This window comes from Camelus dromedarius, chromosome 6, assembly GCF_036321535.1.
Source record: "Camelus dromedarius isolate mCamDro1 chromosome 6, mCamDro1.pat, whole genome shotgun sequence".
In the NCBI taxonomy this organism is placed as follows: Eukaryota; Metazoa; Chordata; class Mammalia; order Artiodactyla; family Camelidae; genus Camelus; species Camelus dromedarius.
The window spans coordinates 74,667,592-74,687,061 of NC_087441.1; the positions used below are offsets into that span (position 1 = coordinate 74,667,592).

The 19,470-nt window shown below is 37.2% G+C and overlaps 1 protein-coding gene across 5 annotated transcripts in view; it reads left to right on the plus strand.

Moving 5' to 3' along the window:
* Window positions 1–19,470, plus strand: part of COL19A1 (collagen type XIX alpha 1 chain) — a 319,412-nt gene that overhangs the window by 63,881 nt on the left and 236,061 nt on the right. The window lies entirely within an intron of this gene.

Consider the following 19,470-nt stretch of genomic DNA (forward strand, 5'->3'; position numbering starts at 1 on the left):
TCATGAGTGAGACTGGCCTAAAATGTGGAGAGATTTGGAAATCTGAATCTTGTACCTGGAAAAATGGGAAGCACGGAAGTTTGTTTTTCAGTCGTGCTCTGGCTTTCTTTGGTAGCATTCTTTTCTTCAAATACTTGACACGCTCTTGTTTCTCGTGTCCAATGAAGATTCTGCCCTAGCCTTTATTCAGACATCTCACCTTTGTTGGGCACCTTCTCTTTGTCAGGCCTGGTGTGTGGAAGTTAGAAAGACTAGCACACATTTCCCCGTTCTCAAGGATTTTGCATCTGGAAGGAGACAGAAGACCTCACAAGGCCACATGTTTTAGGTGCCCAAGGAGAGGTGCAGGGGCCCCGAGGGGACAGTCTGGGGAGACTGGGGGCAGTTTCCTGGAGGAGACTGTGAGTGAACTGGACCCGTAAGGATCTGACACCTAAATAGTCGCTTTTTTCTTGTTGTTGTTCATTCACTCATCAACAGCTGTTTATTGAGTTCCCATTATGGTAACACAAAGTGTGCTGCATGCTGGAGCTGCTGCAGTCATGCCAAAGCACAGGGTTTGCTCCCACTCAGTTTATCTAGTGAATATTTGTTCAAGAGCCTTGCCTCCCCCTTTAGGAATGAAAACAAGTAGTGAAGATTTAGGGAAGAACTAGTGAAAATGACAATGATTAGCAACTTGTGTGTGTATGTGTGTGTGAATATTTTTTTAGGACTTCAACTTTATTCCTCGCATTATTTTTTTCCTTTCTTTTTTACCTTTTGACCCATTTCACCCATTTATCCCATCCTCCGACTCCCACCTCTGGCAACCACCACTGTTTTCTCTGTGGATGAGCTTGCTTTGTTTTTTGTTGCTGTTGCTGTGTTTTTGTCTTCTTTTGTTTTTTTTTTTTTCAGATTTCACATAAAAGAGAGATCATATGGTATTTGTCTTTCTCTAAATGACTTATTTCCCTTTAGCATAATGCCCTCAAGGCTCATGCATGTTGTAGCAAATGGCAAGGTTTCACTCTTTTTTATGGCTGAATATTATATATGTGTGTATATGTATACACACACACACATACACACACATATATATATATATACAATTTCTTTCTTCGTTCGTCCTTCGATATACGCTTAGGTTGCCGTCATATCCTGCCTATTGTATATAATGCTGCCATGAACATAGGTGTGTATATCTTTTCAAATTAATGTTTTTGTTTTCTTCAGATAAATACCCAGAAGTGGGATTGTTCTATTTTTAAGTTTTTGAGGAGCCTCCGTAGTGGTTGCACTGATTTGCATTCCCACCCACAGTGCCCCAGGGTTCCTTTTTCTCCACATACTCACCAACACTTGTTATTTGTTGTCTACTTTGATAATTGAATTCTAACAGGTGTGAGGCGATGTCTCACTATGGTTTTGATTTGCATTTCCCTGATGATTAGTGATGTATCTTTTCATGCATCTGTTGGCCATCGGTATGTCTTTTTTGGAAAAATGTCTAGTCAGGTCTTCTGTCCATTTAAAAATAGGATTGTGTGGGATTTTTTGCTATTGAGTTGTATAAATTCTTTATATATTTTGGATTTTAGTCCCTTATCAGATATCTGATTTGCAAATATTTTCTTTCATTCAGTAAGTTGCTTTTCATTTTATTCATGGTTTACCCAGCCATGCAGAAGCTTTTTAGTTTGATGTAGTTCCACTTGTATATTTTCGCTTTTGTTACTTTTGCTTTTGTAGCTGTACTTATATCTGACAAAATAGGTTTTAAAACAAAGGAGGTAATAAGAAACAAAGATGGATTTTACATAATGATAAAGGGGTCAATCCAAAAAGAGAATGTAACATTTATAAATATTTATGAGGCTAACACGAGAGTGCCTAAATATAGAAAGCAAATATTAACACACCTAAAGGGAGAAGTAGTCAGTAATTCAATAGTAGCAGGGAACTTTAATATCCCACTCCATCAATGGATAGATCATCCAGACAGAAAATCAGTAAGGAAACATTGGCCTTAAACAGCATGAACTTAAAAGATATATACAGAACATCCCTTCCAAAGTAATCGAATATATTATAATAGGTACTCAACCAATGTGTGTTTCCTCTGCTTTCCTATCCACAGTGTAATTGTTCCTGTGTTGAAAGGGAGGTGGAGACAATCGTTTTAGGTTGAGTTCAGTTTCATATGTGGCTTTAACTAAAACAAACATCTTCACTTTGTGAAATAATCCTTTAGAATTTTTAATGAGTTAAATGTTTTAGTATATACAAATCTTGGGTTGTTATTATATGCTACTTGTAGTAAATAGTAACAATTTATTGATCACTCAGTGATTTAAATATTTCATCCAAATCTGTGTCTTTTGTTCCCAATGTTATTGACAAGATTTTCCTCAGATCTAGTGTGCTAATTTTTGAAGAGTTTCCTTAACATTGTTATGCTTAGATTAGGGACTATCCAGAGACAAGTCTATATTTACTTTTCTCATTAACTGTAAGATACATATTACTAATCTTTTAGTGCATTTTACTTTTGGCCCAATGAGATAAGATGAGAAAAGCTTTGAGAATGCAATCACCCCAAATCTCTTTCCAAATTATGTGTTACTCATCACAATATTTCTAAAGGTGTTAAGTTCTGAGAATCCCTACTGTAATCTGTGGCATCTTGATGAAAAGCAAATTTTACTTTTATTTATGCCCATACACTCATTGTGAGTTAGACAACAGTTCTGAGTACTCATATGAGTAAATCCTGTCCCACGTGGATCAAAACCCACCAATGGCTTCCTGTTTCCCTCAAAATAACACTGAAGCTCTAACCACGGGCTACAAGGTTTCCCATGATGCATAAGGCTCCCCCCCCCCACTCCTCACTCCCTTTATCGTCTCCTCCACTCTCCCCTGGTTCAGATCTGTCCTAAGGTCTTGGCACCAGGTTATATACACGTGGAATGCTCCCCTAGGCAGTCACTTGCCTCTTTCCTTCACATCACGTAGGCTCTTTCTCAGAAATCACTTTAAAATAGACAGGTCTATTCTGACATCTCTTTGTAGAAAGCATCCTTCATTCCACCTCTGTCTCCTTTCTTAGCACTTTGATTGTCCCCTGACATGTTATAATTATGCTTCTATTTACTTCCCCAACTAGAATGTGAGTTCTGTGAACACCAGACAGAGAACAGCGCATAACAGGAGCTATAAATATATTGAATGAATGAATGAACATTGCTCCTCAATGAGAGTCTAAGTCATCAACTCAGCTGTTTCTAAAACCTTTAAATTCTGTGCCCCAATTTCCCAAGGAGACCTGACCAAGCAGGGTGAAGGGACCAGTTTGCAGAGAAAGAGCTGGACAAGTTAAATCATAAGGAACTATTGTATTACTCACTTCAGTTCTACACTTTTTCTTTTAAAAACCAAAGGTTTTTTGTTGTTGTTGTTGTTTTCATTGTTTTTTTTTTTTTAACATAGTGACCTGATTAGTTTTAGCTTGTTATTGCCAATTAGTTAATGAAGAATCAGAAGTATTTGGAAGAAAGCCACAAGTTTTGGCATGACTTACTGTTTACCTTTATTTGCCTGTTTTCTCATCCATACTGTGATGCTTCATTAATCTGATTTACTGCTTTCGTTTTTCCTTCTAAATACAATGATTCCCCTCTCACGGAGAAAGATGGTTTGAAATTCAATCACTGCTTATTAACATGCAGCCATGATAAGTATTCTATATCAGGACACCTAATCAAACTCTCCTAACCATGCCCTCTGTCCAAGACTAAACCCTTGATGACATTTTTTTGAAATAATAATTAAGACTTTTCTTTGATTTAGACTCAATTATTATAATTTTCTGAATCTTTTAATTCCTTTTTCTTATTTAGTGTGGTTAGCAACCTAATTACTTAGCAACCGCATTACTCCCTCAGTTCTTTAAGACCTTTGCTGATACCTTCACCCCCTCACAGGTGAAATTCCCTGAGTTTTGTAAAATAGCAGCTCAATTTCAATGTTCCTGAACCTAAGAGGGAGTGTGATCTGCGGTCTCTTTGGGAAAAAATCTTTCAGTTTATTTTTGGATTAATATCTTCCATATAAGTTAACTTCCCCCAAAGTGTAGGCTTTATGAGATCATTGCTTTGCTAATAGACTTTCAGAGAAAATCAAAACAATTTAAAAAGAAATGTTAACTTACTTGACTCTATAGTCAAAAACTTTGGTATTGATTTTTTTCTCCTACCTCCGCCCTCTAATCTCACTATGTGGAAGTGTTCTAGTGTGTTATCCCAGAGATTACTAGTGAATTTCCCTTTATTTCCTTTCCAATCTGATGTTACCCAGATGTCTATTCTGTAGACACACCACAGCAATAAAAATAATTGAATCAAAATACACTCATAATTTTTAAAAGAATATTTTCCCCCAGTAATACCTTCAAAGAAGTAGGATTTAATATTATGCTTTTGACTTTTTGTCTATGTCAATATGAGCAATAAAGAATATTTCTTCATCCTTTCTAATCCAGTGTTGAATATATTGGATTAACTGAGAGGTTCTTTTTGTTTGTGTGTCACTTTTACTCCATCTGATATAATCTCATCCAGTCTGTAGAAATTTGAAGTTGAGATTTACTTGTATGCCTTAAATCTAAAATCAACGTATAATATCGGTATAATAATGGTATTATATACTCATACAATTCTAGTGCTATTTCTTTTTCTTTTTCTTTTTTTTTTTTTTGGCCTTTTTTTGCCATTTGCTTGGTTTTTTTTTAGTTGAAGTTCATTCAGTTTACAATGTTGTGTCCACTTCTAGTGTCTCTAATGTATTTCTTAATCTCTACCAAGCATTAGTGATCGTAGAGAAACTCATTCTAAAAGTTTGTATTATTTTCCGCTGCCTTAAGGATAAATTTATCAGACTGAGTTGTGAAAGAGCCATTATGGTGGACAAACCCATCAGCTTCGTTGAGCAGATTTTCCCAGTGATGGGGAAGAGCAGGGAAACAGACAAATGGACTGACCCGGCTTCGGGGCTTTTCCTGGGGGATGTAATGGAAGGTCGGACACACTACATATAAAAATATGAGTACCGGGGAGTCTGAAATTTCATGATTTGTTGGAACTGAAAGCATCAGGTTTTAGTTGAAGGAACAGCAAAAGAATCATTCCTTACCTGTGGTAAATATGGAAGAAATGACAAAGCTGAATTGCATATGTCTGTGTGAAAAATGTCTAGTTTGCATTCTAGCTGTTGGATATTTATGATTCACTTTTTAATAATTTATTAATTGTAAAAAGAATAACTTAATGACTTGTGAATATTATGAAGAGCTTAAGGCACACATTTTGGTGCAAGCAAAACCAACCAGTCTCTGCAATGGTAGGGTTTTGACAACACTGGCAATGAATATACCGTTGAAAAACTCCTAATGAGTGTTTCTGTATTTTAGGGTGGAGTTGGCCTTAAAGGTGAATTGGGTGCTCCTGGAATTCCTGGGGAAAAGATATGTTGATTTGCTGTTTGATTAAACTTTGGGGCTGTTTTACCAGGTTGTGTCAGGTAGGAAGGGATAATATATAGAACAAATCTGGTATTTTGGGGGTTCAGCAAATTGTGGCCCCACAGCTGGGCTGCCAAAATCTCCCACTGTGTAATTTGGTAAATCAGGTTTTACAGGGACTGTAAACCACACTGGTGTGTTTCATACTGGCTAAGGCTGTTTTTGTGCTGCACCACAGTATCTGGTAATTGTGGCAGAGATTCAAAAATGTTTACTGTCTGGCCCTTTGCAGAAAACACTTCCTCCAGAACACTGGCCATTATTCTGAGACCCAAGTCTTCTTCATTTCACTATTTTATGTATGGTGTAGTATCTTTTAATATGTACCTCACTGTAGACATAAGTAAATGCTTAAATATATAGTACCACATGAAATGCGATAAAGGAAAATACAAGAAATACACCTCAATCCATCAACAAAATGCCATAGAGGTAGTACTTATTTCATAGGACTGTTGATTTCCACATTGTCTTCTCTAATGTTGTAAAGATGATTCCAAGTAATGAAGTTACTCCCAAGAGGTTTGTGTCGCAGTTCAGCATACTTATTCAGGAGACTTTAGCAAAACCGTTGTATTTGTAAATTCAACTGCAATTATCTTGTCTTATTTTTCACTTAGATTGCTGAATTATTAAAGTTGCACATGTTGATGCTAAGAAAATTCTCTTCTTCACTAAAATAAGTTTAACATAAGTTTCTGTAGCTATTCTTGCTGTGCTAATTATCCAGTCCCTTGTGCCTCATAACCTACAAGGTCATGATCCTTGTGGTTATTAACCTAAAGCTGTCACAAGACAACTGAGGCTGAAGTGGTAGGAGGTCCAGAACTTATCAGACAGATATTTTCGTGTCTCTGATATCTAACTGCTTCCTTGATGCTGCTTTTTTTCCTTTAAGAGTGATTCAGCCCGATATGCAGATACTTTACTCCTTAAATGTTAGACTCAGTGAAACCCAACAAACTTTGCTGGACAGTGATACCTTGCTGCAAGCTAATGCTTATTTGGAACGCTGTCCTCTTGCTTCATCTTGCTGATGACTTTAACTGAAGACTCTTCATCACTGGTTAAAATTCCATCAAACACATGTTTAAAGCTAATTCCTTCCAAAGCCTTCTCCCTAGAGAAGACTCCTCCATCACCCACCTCCTAAAGAGACATTATGCACTTAATTCACCAATCTCTTACTAAAATATATGGTAACAATCTGATAGTTTACATTTAGGATCATTGGGATGTTTCAAATTACTTTGAATATGGAAACATTTTTTTTTTACAAAGCTAAGTACAGAATCACGGGAGGACTTGGACTATAAAATAGATTATTGAGCTTCTTTCCTGTGGGATGTAAAGTAAAATTTGTATGAGTTTATGCAATTAATTATGGGAAAGCAGGATAAAATTCCCCTGGTATACTTTAAATCAGAACTGACCGAGATTGTTATAAAATACTGTTAATTTAGTTGCACCAAAGGGCCATCTCCTGGATCCTGTTTGTGAAAACCAGGTATGAGCTGCTCCTGATTGGCTGTAGAGGAGGCTCTCAACTCCCAAAGAGGAGCTGAAATTGTTGGGATTCAGTACAAGAACTAGACCAAGTAATCAACAGGCTCAACCCAGTCAGAAGTTGATTGGATCCATCTTAAAGGGTCATGAGAATAAAAAGGCAATAGGCTAGATAGTTAATTATGAAAACCAAGGAATTCTCCAGAAAAAAATAGTTTCTTCGAAAAGAGGGGACATTTTGAACAGATGGAAAGAGCTAGATCAAGACATGGTGTTGCAGAGACAAACACTGCTCTGCATTAAAGGCTTTGTTGCTGTTCCTAGAAGCCCACATTCGTAGAAAGAACTTCGTGTGATGATTCATCCCACACTCCACTTAAAGTGAAACTTGAACACATATAAGTTGATATACCAGCTATTGATGTATTGTTTCGACCTAGTAATTCTGGGGACAGGAAGCTTCATCACTTGGGGCCCATTTGGCCAAAATGTTGACAGAGTGAGTTCCACAGAATCTGTGTGAAGACATTGTCTTCAGGGAACTTCAAAGCTAACTTGGTAAAGGAGAAGCCATATCTACAGTGTTCTAAAACCAATGCAAACTGTCCTGGCAAACTTTCTCTCATGTTTCCCAGTTTCTTTGGGTCTAATTTACTTGGATTGCTCTTAAAGAGCCTTGCAGACAGTTAGAGAATCCATGCAGCTCCCAGTAGACCTAAACATGGTGTCAGGCAACATTTAGCTCTTGGGTCCTGGTTTCAGGCATCCTCAGAGATCCTTACAGTATCTGTAGAATCACCAAATCTTGGACCATATCCTCCCTTCAAGGTCAAGGTCACTGGTGGTGCCATCTGCTTCTAACCTGTCACTTCATTTAGCTGATAAAGGGGTACAACCCTCCTCACTGAAGAAATGGCTCCTCAAGTGGGTTTTTCTCAATGCTGTAATCCACAGGTTACCATTCATTTAAAATAACTCTAATGAATACACATGCAATGGAATAACAAGAAAGCTCCTATGTTATCTAATGGCATGGTTAATAAGTTTTAAATATCTGACTCCAATGAAACTATATCTATTTATTTATTTACTATTGAAGTCTAGTCAGTTTACAGTGTCGTGTCAATTTCTGGTGCACAGCATCATGTTTCAGTCATATATATAAATACATATACTCTTTTTCATAGTCTATCCATTTTTTAAATTTTTTAAATTTTTAAATTTTCAAAAATTGTAAATCGTAGTTGTTAAAGATGAAGGCTAATGTTTGCCATAAAATATTTCAATTGTTTTATGATGAAAATAAACTTGATTTTTTTTTAAGTTTCCAAAGAAAGGTGTTCTTGAAGTGTTATGTATCCTCAGAGCTGTGTCTCCCATGGCTGGCTTAATGCATCTCCCAGAGTATTCATACCACATCACCAAGCTTCACTTTGATTCTGCGTCTCAGCATTTGTGATTCTTTGGGTTCTTTCCTTAGAATTATAAGTGCTTAAGAGTTCGGTTTGAAGATTTTTTAAAAAGATGAATTGGGTGGGAGGGTATAGCTCAGTGGTATAGCGTGTGCTTAGTATGCACAAGGTCCTGGGTTCAATCCCTAGTACTTCCATTAAATAAATAAATAAATAAACAAACCTAATGACCCTCCCCCCAAAAAAATCTAAAAAAAAAAAAAAAAGATGAATTGTGTCACTTGGAGCAAGGACATGTGCAAAATGCCGGAGAATATATATCTCAGGTATAATGTTCTCAAAGCCAAGAAGTTTTTTTCATTTTTTTAAGGTGGAATATTTAAACTAGAAAACTGATTTATGTTAAATGGAGCAAAGCAGATTCTGAGCAGTGTAGAGTAAAATTTGTATATTAACTGCCCTCTACACTTACATTCAGTGTGATACGGCAATAAATTAAGTGATTTGCATATAGATCCCATTACTCAAGAATAAACCTATACTTTGCAACTTCGTTACGGGATGGCGGTAAATTTCCCTAAGTCAAGGCCCTGAACAAAGTATAGTTTCCTGAGGTGGTGTTTTTCTTCTGAGGCCCAGAAGAAAAATAGGACACTGAACAGCACTATATTATAAAATCAGTTCATGGAATATGGCGTCATGGCAACTCCGAGCATGAAGATCTACAGCATTTAATTATGCCCTTTTGTAATTATAATACTCATCACCTTGTACAGACTTGCGTAGGCATTCCAGGGTGAGACATAGATGGCCTTACTCCAACACACTGCAGAAATATAACTGTCCCCTCTGCGTTTATTCAGCACAGATAGGATTTTGCCTAAGAGATTTGGTAAATTTTCTGTTCTGGGTTCTTATAAGAAAATCTACTCTCTATAGCAAGTGTCATTAGATATTAGTCACTGGTGACTTCTGGTAAGCTTGGTTAGACAGAAGCCACTGTCAGTCAAGACAAGGAAATTGGATGGTCCTATTTCCAAGAGAAGTGAGTGGCTTAATGCAGAAGATCACACAAGTGCATGCATGCAGACATCACACACATGCACACACACAGCACACACATGCTCACAACTCACATCCTCGTGATATGCAGTGGGGAAAGGAGATGAGGAGTTGGACCCTGGGAGCAAATTCTGCCCACTGTGCTGCCTCCAAACATCACACTCCAAGCATACTTGTGTTTATTACCTGACTATTTCAAATAAAAAATTGCCTCACTCTCGATTTCATTTAGAGAGGTCATGTATCAGACATGTTTTTGGAGAAGTGAGGATAGTTTTTAAAAATAGGAAGCATTGTCGCCCAATAATCTTAATCTTAACAATGTGATAGTAAAAATTGAATACAGAGTCTAATTTATGTTAAAACCTATTTTGTATCTGCTGAATTACCTAGAATTTGTCCTAAAATGTTTATTTTAGTGGGAAAACATTTGCAAAGTTAATTTCATTTTTCGTGGGGTAGGAATGCTGTGATCGCCATCACTGTTGTGTCATCCAAATGCTAAATACCCAGAGTTAGACTTCCTGGGTCTGAATCCCAGGTCCAAACTGTGCTCTGTGTAATTTAGGGCATGTCTCCTAGTGTTTCTAAGTTTTCTTTTTTATGAAACAGGAATTATATTGTACCTACTTTGAGTTTTGTCTTAAAGATTAGACAAAATTATTCTTGAAAGTACCAGCTCAGTGCCTGATATATAAATATTTGGTAACTAATAGATATAATTATAAGAGGAAACAGTTTGATAATCCTAGTACTCTAAACTCTGGCTTACTATAAGACCAAATTAGAACCCATTTGAGGGAATGTATATAATTTATATTATTTATTCAAAATACATTGAGTGGAAAAGTTAAAGTAAAAGTCACGTACTTTTATTGGTTTCTGAAAACAAATTGGGTATTAGGAATCTAATGAATTTTCAACCTAATGGAAAAGTATATGATTGTAAATGTTCACAATAATGATAATAGCAGCCATTTATTTAATAATTATTTTGTGCTATATACTATCAAGAGACTTCTTTATTTTATTTTATTCATTCCCCACGATATCTCTATGAGGTACAATTTATCATCAGTGTTTAACAGATGAAGAAACTAAGATCTGGAGAGAATAAAAACTTCCCCAAGATAAACAACAAGGTCTTACTGTAGAGCACATAGAACTATATTCAATACCTCGTAATGGCCTATAATGAAAAAGAATATGAAAAGATATATATATATATATATATATATGTATATAATTGAATCATTCTGCTGTACACCAGAAATTAACACATCATAAACTGAATATACTTCAACAAAAAAATAAAAATAAAATCTCCCCAGAATTTCATTGCTAACAAAGAGTGGAGTCAGAAACTGCATCTCTACTCACCTGAATGGCTCTTGTACTTTAACCATATTACCTTATCTGGGTCGCCCTGAAATGCTCACATTTCCTTTGCCATTCAGTTATACATGAACATATATATATATATATATATATATATATATTCATTGTCACATTGTAAAATGATTATAACTTTATAAAAAATGTTTAAAAAATATAAATAAATTTAAAAAATAATTTAAAAATAAAATAAAATAAAATAAAATAAAATAAAAGTGGAGCTACCATAAAAAAAAAATCATTTGCTTGCAGCCTAGAGAGGGAACTGCCCAGAGAGCTTCTTTCCTTCCTGCTCCAGGGAGGGCTGTGTCCCTTGTCTTGAAATCTAAGGACCCCTTTTAAAGTCTACCTAACCTTGGAGATTCTTTCCCACCCTCAAAAGGTGTGTCCACCTCTTAAAAATCATCATCAGACGTTTTTCACCAAATGAAAGGATTTTGTCTAATTTTACCTTCTGAAATAAATATTATGAAAACAATACAGTTTGATTTAGTTTGGTTTCCAAATTCAAAATTAACCTTAAAATATGCTTTCAGATTTCCCACACCTGACTCTCTGGAGATCCTATCTGCTCTGCATGCCCACCTCCAGGCAGGCCAATCGTGGCCATACTCTTCAGATTAACCTCGCCTCAGCATCTAACCTAGACAATTGTCTATGCTCTCCATCAAATATGCTTTCAGTATATATGTGTAAATTTTATATTTGATCAGATACATCTATAAATTGTACATTCATTTGGTTAAAAAGAAGTGTTTAATTTAGTACCATGACTTTATTTTAAAAAAATCAAACTTGTAGAAGTTCAAAAGCCATATACATGAAGGTGCTTAAGAAGTGTGTCTGATAATGTAGTGAGTGATTTTGCTGAGTTGCACGTCTTAAAAATAGTTGGGTTAACTGTCCTCACTACGAGGTGCTTTGTGTGATGGGTCTTTTCACCATAAACTCTTGAAGTCCCCACCCCCCAACATCTTTGCAGTGGGATGAGACTGAACTGGGTGGATTCATTGTTTCCTGTCTTTGTATTTCTTTTCTGTTGAAAAGTGAAATGACTGTGTGATCTTTGCATCTTGATTTTCCCTTAAAAAGACATCCTATGAGAAGACTGCAGCTTCAGGAAATAAAGACAGATGCTGTTACAGTTTATGAAGGCGCAGACAAGGCTGGTAGCTGTTGTGAATTACAATGAACTCTCCCACAGCCTTGGTCCAGCTGTAGCATCAATGCCTCAGAGACTCTGAAACTTATAGGCATTTACTGAGAAAGCTAGAGGATTTTTGTTGTCATCTGGCTTTCTCTATGTACTAGCTAGTTTCACCCAGTTTTTCCAGTGAAATTCAGAATTAAGCATAATTTCAGTCTTTCCCAAGTTAAAAAAGTTAAAATATCCATTTGTATGTGACAATTTATTGTAGGAAGCAAAAGACTCCATGAGCTGGAGGAGAAAAAAAAAAGGATGATGAAGCTTTCATCTAGAAAATGGGCTATTTCCTTTCTGTGCAGTTTGTCAAGGTTTAGAAAACACACATGAGCTCTATGTTAGAGAAAATACCTCTTAAACAGAGAATCACATGTGTACTCCTGTATTTCACAAAATTCTGCAGTGAAATGAAGGTATAGTCAAATCTGGATGTAGAAGTGAAACTTTTATCATAACCAATTTCAATTCGTGAAAAAGATGACCACCAGGAAAGCAGTTTTGGCAGCCTGCTTTTCTGGCTTCACTTACTACAGTTACCAGAATGATGTTTGAATTATCAGTGGAAAAATTACCTGGAGTAATTCTCATTTAGGTGTTTTACCTGTGGGCAGTATATTGATACAGTACAGCAGTAAAATAAGCGGACACATGAGAAGGGGATAGGTAATTGGACAAGAAAAAGAAACGGAAGACTTGCTCGCTCTGCAGTTGATTTTATTTCTCGGTTGTTTCTTATTCCCTCCAAATACCTTCCACTCGCACCCCAAGTGGAGTAGTTGGCAGAGAACATGACAGACGGATGACATTTGCAGTGGATCTAGATCCCAGGCATTTGACTGTTACTTGCTAAACAGCCAGATTTTAAGAACCTAGTCTGCTAAGGTTCCCATCTGGTTGAGTGCCCTGTGAGAATCGCACACAAATGTTACAGTGTTGCCACACAAGAGATCACACGGTCTCTGTTTCTCTGCACACTTTAGTGGCCGCATATTTTATTCTTGGTGTAGATTGCTGAGATAGTACTCAATAGCAAATCTAGCAAGGTACTTGATATTCTACAAAGAAGCCTACAATTTCAGATATTATAATTTAATTTTTTGGTTGGGGGAAGGTAATTAGGTTTTTAGTTATTTATTTATAATGGAGGTACTGGGGATTGAACCCAGGACCTCATGCATGCTGAGCATGCGCTCTACCACTGAGCTACACCCCATGCCCCCTCAGATATTAGAATTTTCTTAACATGGCTCTGTCTAAAGGTGCTTTTAGCAGTCCAGTCAGGGACAGTCATAGCCAGTAGAAGGTACTGCATGAACTTAGGTGTCATGAGTTGAGTACGAGTAGAAGATTCCAGAAGATGATCGCAGACAATCATATCTTTCTTCCCTCCCACCGTTGCTGCCTTTTCGCTGATTACTCAATTCAAAGTTCAAGAAAAATTGCATCTTTTTCATGAAGTCTCTTTGGCCCCCGGGGCAGGATCAGCAGCCCAGCACTCTGCTCATGCTGCACTTTATTTCCATTACCAACACGGTCAGTGTCTTGGTCCCCATTGTGAGCTCCTGGGGGACAGGACTAGGTGTCTTTCTCACTCCTGCCACCCCGGCACCTGGCCCTGCGTGCGGCACTCGACTGGTTCTGGATAAATGTGTGTTGAGTTGTTCAGAAGTCAAGAGGACTTAGCCACAGGCCAATAGAGAAGAGACACAGAGGACGATTGTTAGAAAATCATGTGAAGGATGGGAATAGTCCCCAAAGACCTTCTGAACTTCAGGGAATAGGAGGGCAGAGGACTCTCCCAGATACCTGGCGAAGCCGACACGTGTGCGTCCGGGAATGAAACAGAATAGCCCCAGGAGACTGGCTTCCCACGTCCCTTGGAGAAACTGTGCTGTCTCTGCTCTCTTGAGCATAAATCTCCAGGTGACCTTGCTGCCTTTTCCTCCCCACTAGGTTTGGAAATTACCCTTCTTACAACATTGCTTAGGCATGTTCTTTCTCCCTATCTTCCCAGCCATTCACCGTGGGGCCGAAGATAAGTAACCGGTGACTTCAGTGCGTTTCGGTTCCAGTGGAAGTAACTGACACGCAGTAGAACTGTGAATGCCCCAACACGAGGGCGATTGGACAGGAAGTAGTTTGCCATTACTGGTGTCTCTCTGCCCCAATTAGGAGCTTACTGATGACACTAGCCTTCTCTTTATATCTTCAAGTATCTCTCACGTGTTCGAATCCTTGACCCAGATGTCACTTAACTATACTCCAGATATTTCAGTAGACGAGTCACATTAAATGTCTGCTATTTCCCTCGTACTTTTTGTGAAGCTTTAAGTTTACTTCAAGACTCCCTTCCAGCTAGTCTCACAATTAAGTGAAAAGCCCACCTACTTGTTCTTAACAGGATCCTCTTTAAGAAAATCATTGCAATGACAAAGGAGCCCAGATTTTGTAATGGGGTCTATGACATGGGTCAAGAATTAATTCCCGAACTTTGTTCTATCTGGAAAGAAATGTTTACCTTCCCAAAGCATCTCCAAATTATTTGTTTTTTTTGTTTGAATAACTCAGGATAATTTGCACTCAAGTAATTTGAAACAGGATTGTAAAATATATCTTCTCAGAAAGGAGAACTTGATGGTTTTAGTTGACTGCAAGCTGAATGTATGCACGAGCAATTTAGCTTTAGAAAAGCAAGTTGTATCCATAGAAGTATTGCATGATATCCAGACTGAAGTGTGTGTGTATGTGTGTGTGTGTGAATGAATGACAGTCCTGCTCTCTATTCTGGTGGGTGAGACCATTTCTAGAGGGATGTGCTGAATTCTTGGTGCCGTATTTTGAGAGGCATATTGTCTGGTCAGTGTGTGCCCAGGGAACAGTGTCTATACTACTAAGGGACTCCAAACTCTCATTTGAAAAATGGTTGGTTTACTGAATAGGCTTGATGGTGACACAGGGTTGTCCTGGATAAGACCCACACGCTATCTGTCCTGTGTGAAAGGACCAACGGGCGGAAATTTAGGGAAGGCTGATTTGGATTCAGAAAGCATTGTTTCAGGATCCGCACATCCAGATGTTTTGTTTTGCTCTCCGCACTGCACATTAAACAGCAAACGTGCCTGACTTTAAGAAGCTTTCAGTAGAGTCAGCACTTTAACAGATTCTTTGGTGGAAGTGGTGAATACAAAGTGTACAGATTTACACCCACCCCTGTATTTAAGGGTACCTGCCTGCTTGTTCACTGCGCATGCGCCCCTGCATATACGTCTGTGCACACACACATCTCCACCCACGAGCATCACTTCTGAGATAGTAGATGTTGTGTGCAGCTGCTGCTGACTCCCCACATTTATATTACTGTGATTAACACATGTGTGGACCATGTAGTTAGTACCTTTGGTGGGCTGGTTTCCCCTTCTTTGAAATGACCCATATGAATAAGTAATAATCGGGTCTCATTCATTTTTGGTGAAGAATCTTTTAAATTTGTCTTATTGTGAGCATTCATGCAATAATATATTCCCATGTGTTAACTGCATTCAGGCTCCAACAACTACAAAGAATTCAGTAAGTCTGAGGTTTTAAACCTTATGCAGCATATATGTTGTTTAACTGAATAATTTATTTCTTGGAATAAAGTCCTAGAAAATAGAAGGAATAAATACTCCTCCCTGAAATCAAAGGACTGTGATTGGATGAGATATCTGGAAAAAAAAATAGGTGATACATGTTTTATTTCCCAAAATGTTTAGTTGAGTGGCAACAATGTAAGAACCATATAAAAATCCAATTTCGAAAGATAATGTGGCCTGCATACAGCAGCAGTCCAGTCAGAAATGTGGAAGTCACGTTTAGCGATACGCAGAATCAAAATCAGATTTCCTTTTGGCTGCCTCCTTTGTTGGTTTTCATGCTAGGATTCTGGCATTCCACTTCAGATGTTTGTTCCAGCTATTTCACTCAGCACTCGAAGTAAATTTTCTCTTAATGAATATGAATTAATTAGTGGGAAACTCTTGATATATTTCCAAGTGTAGACTAAACTCCAGCAGATTAGGTTTCTGGAAAACTTGCAATAAGTGAAATGATAGATCAAATTACATTTTAAAATATGGAAACAGTGTTATAATAGGATCTCAGACTTTTAAATCAAAGGCTGAATGCCTAACTTTTTAAAGAAAAATATTATCACAACGTAGCCGATAACTTTTTATTTTCTGGGCTGAGGTCTAGTTATTAGGATTTTTTTTAATTTTAAACCTGCTTACTCTGCCTTTTTTTTTTAAATGAAGTCTAGTCAGTTTACAATGTTGTGTCGATTTCTGGTGCACAGCACAAATGCTTCAGTCATACATGAATATACACATATTCATTTTCACATTCTTTTTCACCATGAGCTACTACAAGATATTGAATATAGTTCCCTGTGCTATACAGTATAAACTTGTTTATCTATTTTATATATACCAGTCAGTATCTTCTATCTTTCTTTTCTTGGTCTCATGGGCATTAGGTTTGCAAACGACAGCTCTGGGGTGTGTATTTCTTCTTATTAAGTATCTCTCAGACAACATATATGTCCTGAATAAGAAAAGACATTGATTCTGATGTCAAAGAAATCAGGAAAACTCGTAATTTATCTGGTGTGCCTAGCTGTGCTTCCTTCCGGGAAATGTGCAGGAAGCAAAAGGAGGTAAAATGAAATCCTTTGATCAGTTTTTTCAGAAAGCCACCAGCTGGTCCTTAAATCACACCTACGTTTTTTCCCAAAAGCCGCCCAAAGAGGTTACTTTGAATTCTGGAGAGGATTTTGTAGATTGCTCTGTGAAGCTGAAGACATGCTAAGTATGATGGCAACCCCAATAACAGGGCAACAATGCTATCAGCCGCAATGTTAGCTTTTGCTCTACTTACTATGTTGCACATATTCATTCATTTCCCATCTGGAGCTTGAATTTGTAATAGAAAATGGACCCAGGCCCTTGGATGAAAAAACCTGTAATAGAAAGTATATGCCTCAGAAACAAGTTTTGGAAAGTTACAGTCGCCATGGGAAACATCATTTGTAGTTTTCCTTCAGTAATGGGCTAAAATATTGATTGGAGGCCAGAGGAGAAGCTTCTTATTTCTTCCTGTGCTTAAGACTGAGAACAAGAAGTAGCAGTAAGAGTTTAGGAAAAAAAAAAAAACACACACACACACACACAGCTGATGTCTGCTCATCCGGTAATTTTCAGCTGGCATTTATTTTTTTGATAGAATCCAGTTCAACCCCAAGCTTCATGGGGCACCAGCACTTTGAAACTGTGCTTCAGAGTAAAGAAGCGCTCGTTCTGTTGACATAAATTAGGTTTTAGATAAAGTCTTGAGAGAAACACCATAGTCTGTTAATCTGTTATGCAAAATTTTGCTCTTTTTCGTTCCCCCCTTAATGGACGTCCTGAGGATTGAACCCAGGACTCCACTACTAAGCTATTACCCTCCCCCCTAAAAGTTTGCTCTTTAAGACTATATTCCCCTTCAGTTGTTATGCTCCATAATAACTTTTTTTTGAGATAGAATCAGAAACAACTATGCTAATTTATCCCTCAGGGACTAGAAAAATGACATGATTTAAGATGTTAAGTTTCTAGGGAGGACATCTCCGGTAACTTTGAGAAAATCTATGAGAAGAAAATAAATAGATTTCTGAATATCCAAGTTGCAAACTTTAAGCTTCAAAAGTTTCCGAGGATCTCAAAATCTTCCATGTGTTGTTGTGTCATGTGAAACCAACTCTTCCCATGAGAGTAACCAATGGTATCCACTGGGTTATTGTGGAGATTAGAATTGTGTTTACAAAACAAATTTTTAATTAAGGACCAATTATCACTGGCCATAGGAAAGCACATTTTAACTACAACAATTGTAAAACCTGTATCCTTTAAAGAGAGAAACATCCTTCCTATCACAGCATTAAAGACCTTTGGTACCCAGTCAACAGTGGATGTAACTCTAACCTGATGTATCCCTTGGGTGGGCTTTTAGATGCCAGTCCTCAGGGCACCTGGTACTCAGGAGCACGCTGCAAGCAAAGGAGAGGAGAAGGAGCTACTGAAACTGCTTTTCTTTTTTGCAAAAAGTATTTTTGGCAGTGTATACTGTATCCGTGTACTTTACCGGATTACACGCCGTATCTTGTGATCGTGTGTAACTTGTAATATGAGATAAAACATTATATTGGACCAACCAGTGAAAATAATTCAGCTCCTTATGGACAAGTGGACATACTTCTGCGATGAGTAACAGCAGCTCAATTTCCTAGGATGTTTCCTGGCGTCAAAAAACTAATGTGTTTTACCATCACTTTATCAAATGAAATGGGAAATTTCTAATGTATTTGTGTGATGCCTGGGGTCTAGAACTGTAACAATTTTTAAACTAATAGAAGTATATTCATTACATAGATGAGTACATTGTATTTTGTTGATGCTTCAATACTGACTTACACTTAGCAACAAAGTTTTGCCTTTAGTGTTCAGAATAGTCTGTCGTGATAGCCTGTTATACTGTGGAACACAGATAATTTAATCAAAGAAAAGCCTTGGTCTTTAAAGTAAGAATGTATGTATAGAGCAGCACACTTCTGGGAAAAAAAATGACTAAAATTTCCAAAAAAAGTATTAATTAATGCAATAAGAAGAATCTCTTTAGATTGAAACAGAATACATTATTACTATTTTAAAATATGAAGATGTCATTTTTATCTTCATATATTTGTAGTTCATTTTAAAAAAAATTCTAAGATGGGGTATCTAACTTCATTGTAGGTAATGCCTAAAAAATTGTTGTCTTATAAAGTTATTATTTAAACAAATAATTATTATTTCATTAATTTTAATAATTTGGTAATTTATTATTTAACAATTAAATAATTAATTAATAAAAATATGTTAAGACTTATGTTTGCTAAGGATAAAGTAAGTGAATAGAATTGTTAGTTTATTTTGAGCTTTCTAAACCTGGAAAGTTGGGAGCCAAAGTCAGTTCCTTTAAGCAGCTGAATTCCTAAGGCTCCATGGGGAATGTGCACATCCTCCCAGGAGTATCTCATTCTAGATCATGTGCCATTTGCAAACCAGACTTGTCAAAGAGATGGCCCGTGAATTCCAGCCATGGAAACTGATAGGCGTCTGCTGAAAACCTTTGTACGCAACACAGGAACCAGATGAATGGAAAGAACTGGAAATTCTCCTGAGGAATTGTTTCAAGCAAAATGGCACTGGGCATGTCTTCAAAATTGATCTAAAGGCAATCAACAGAAATAAGCAAGAAAATATATGTGCTTT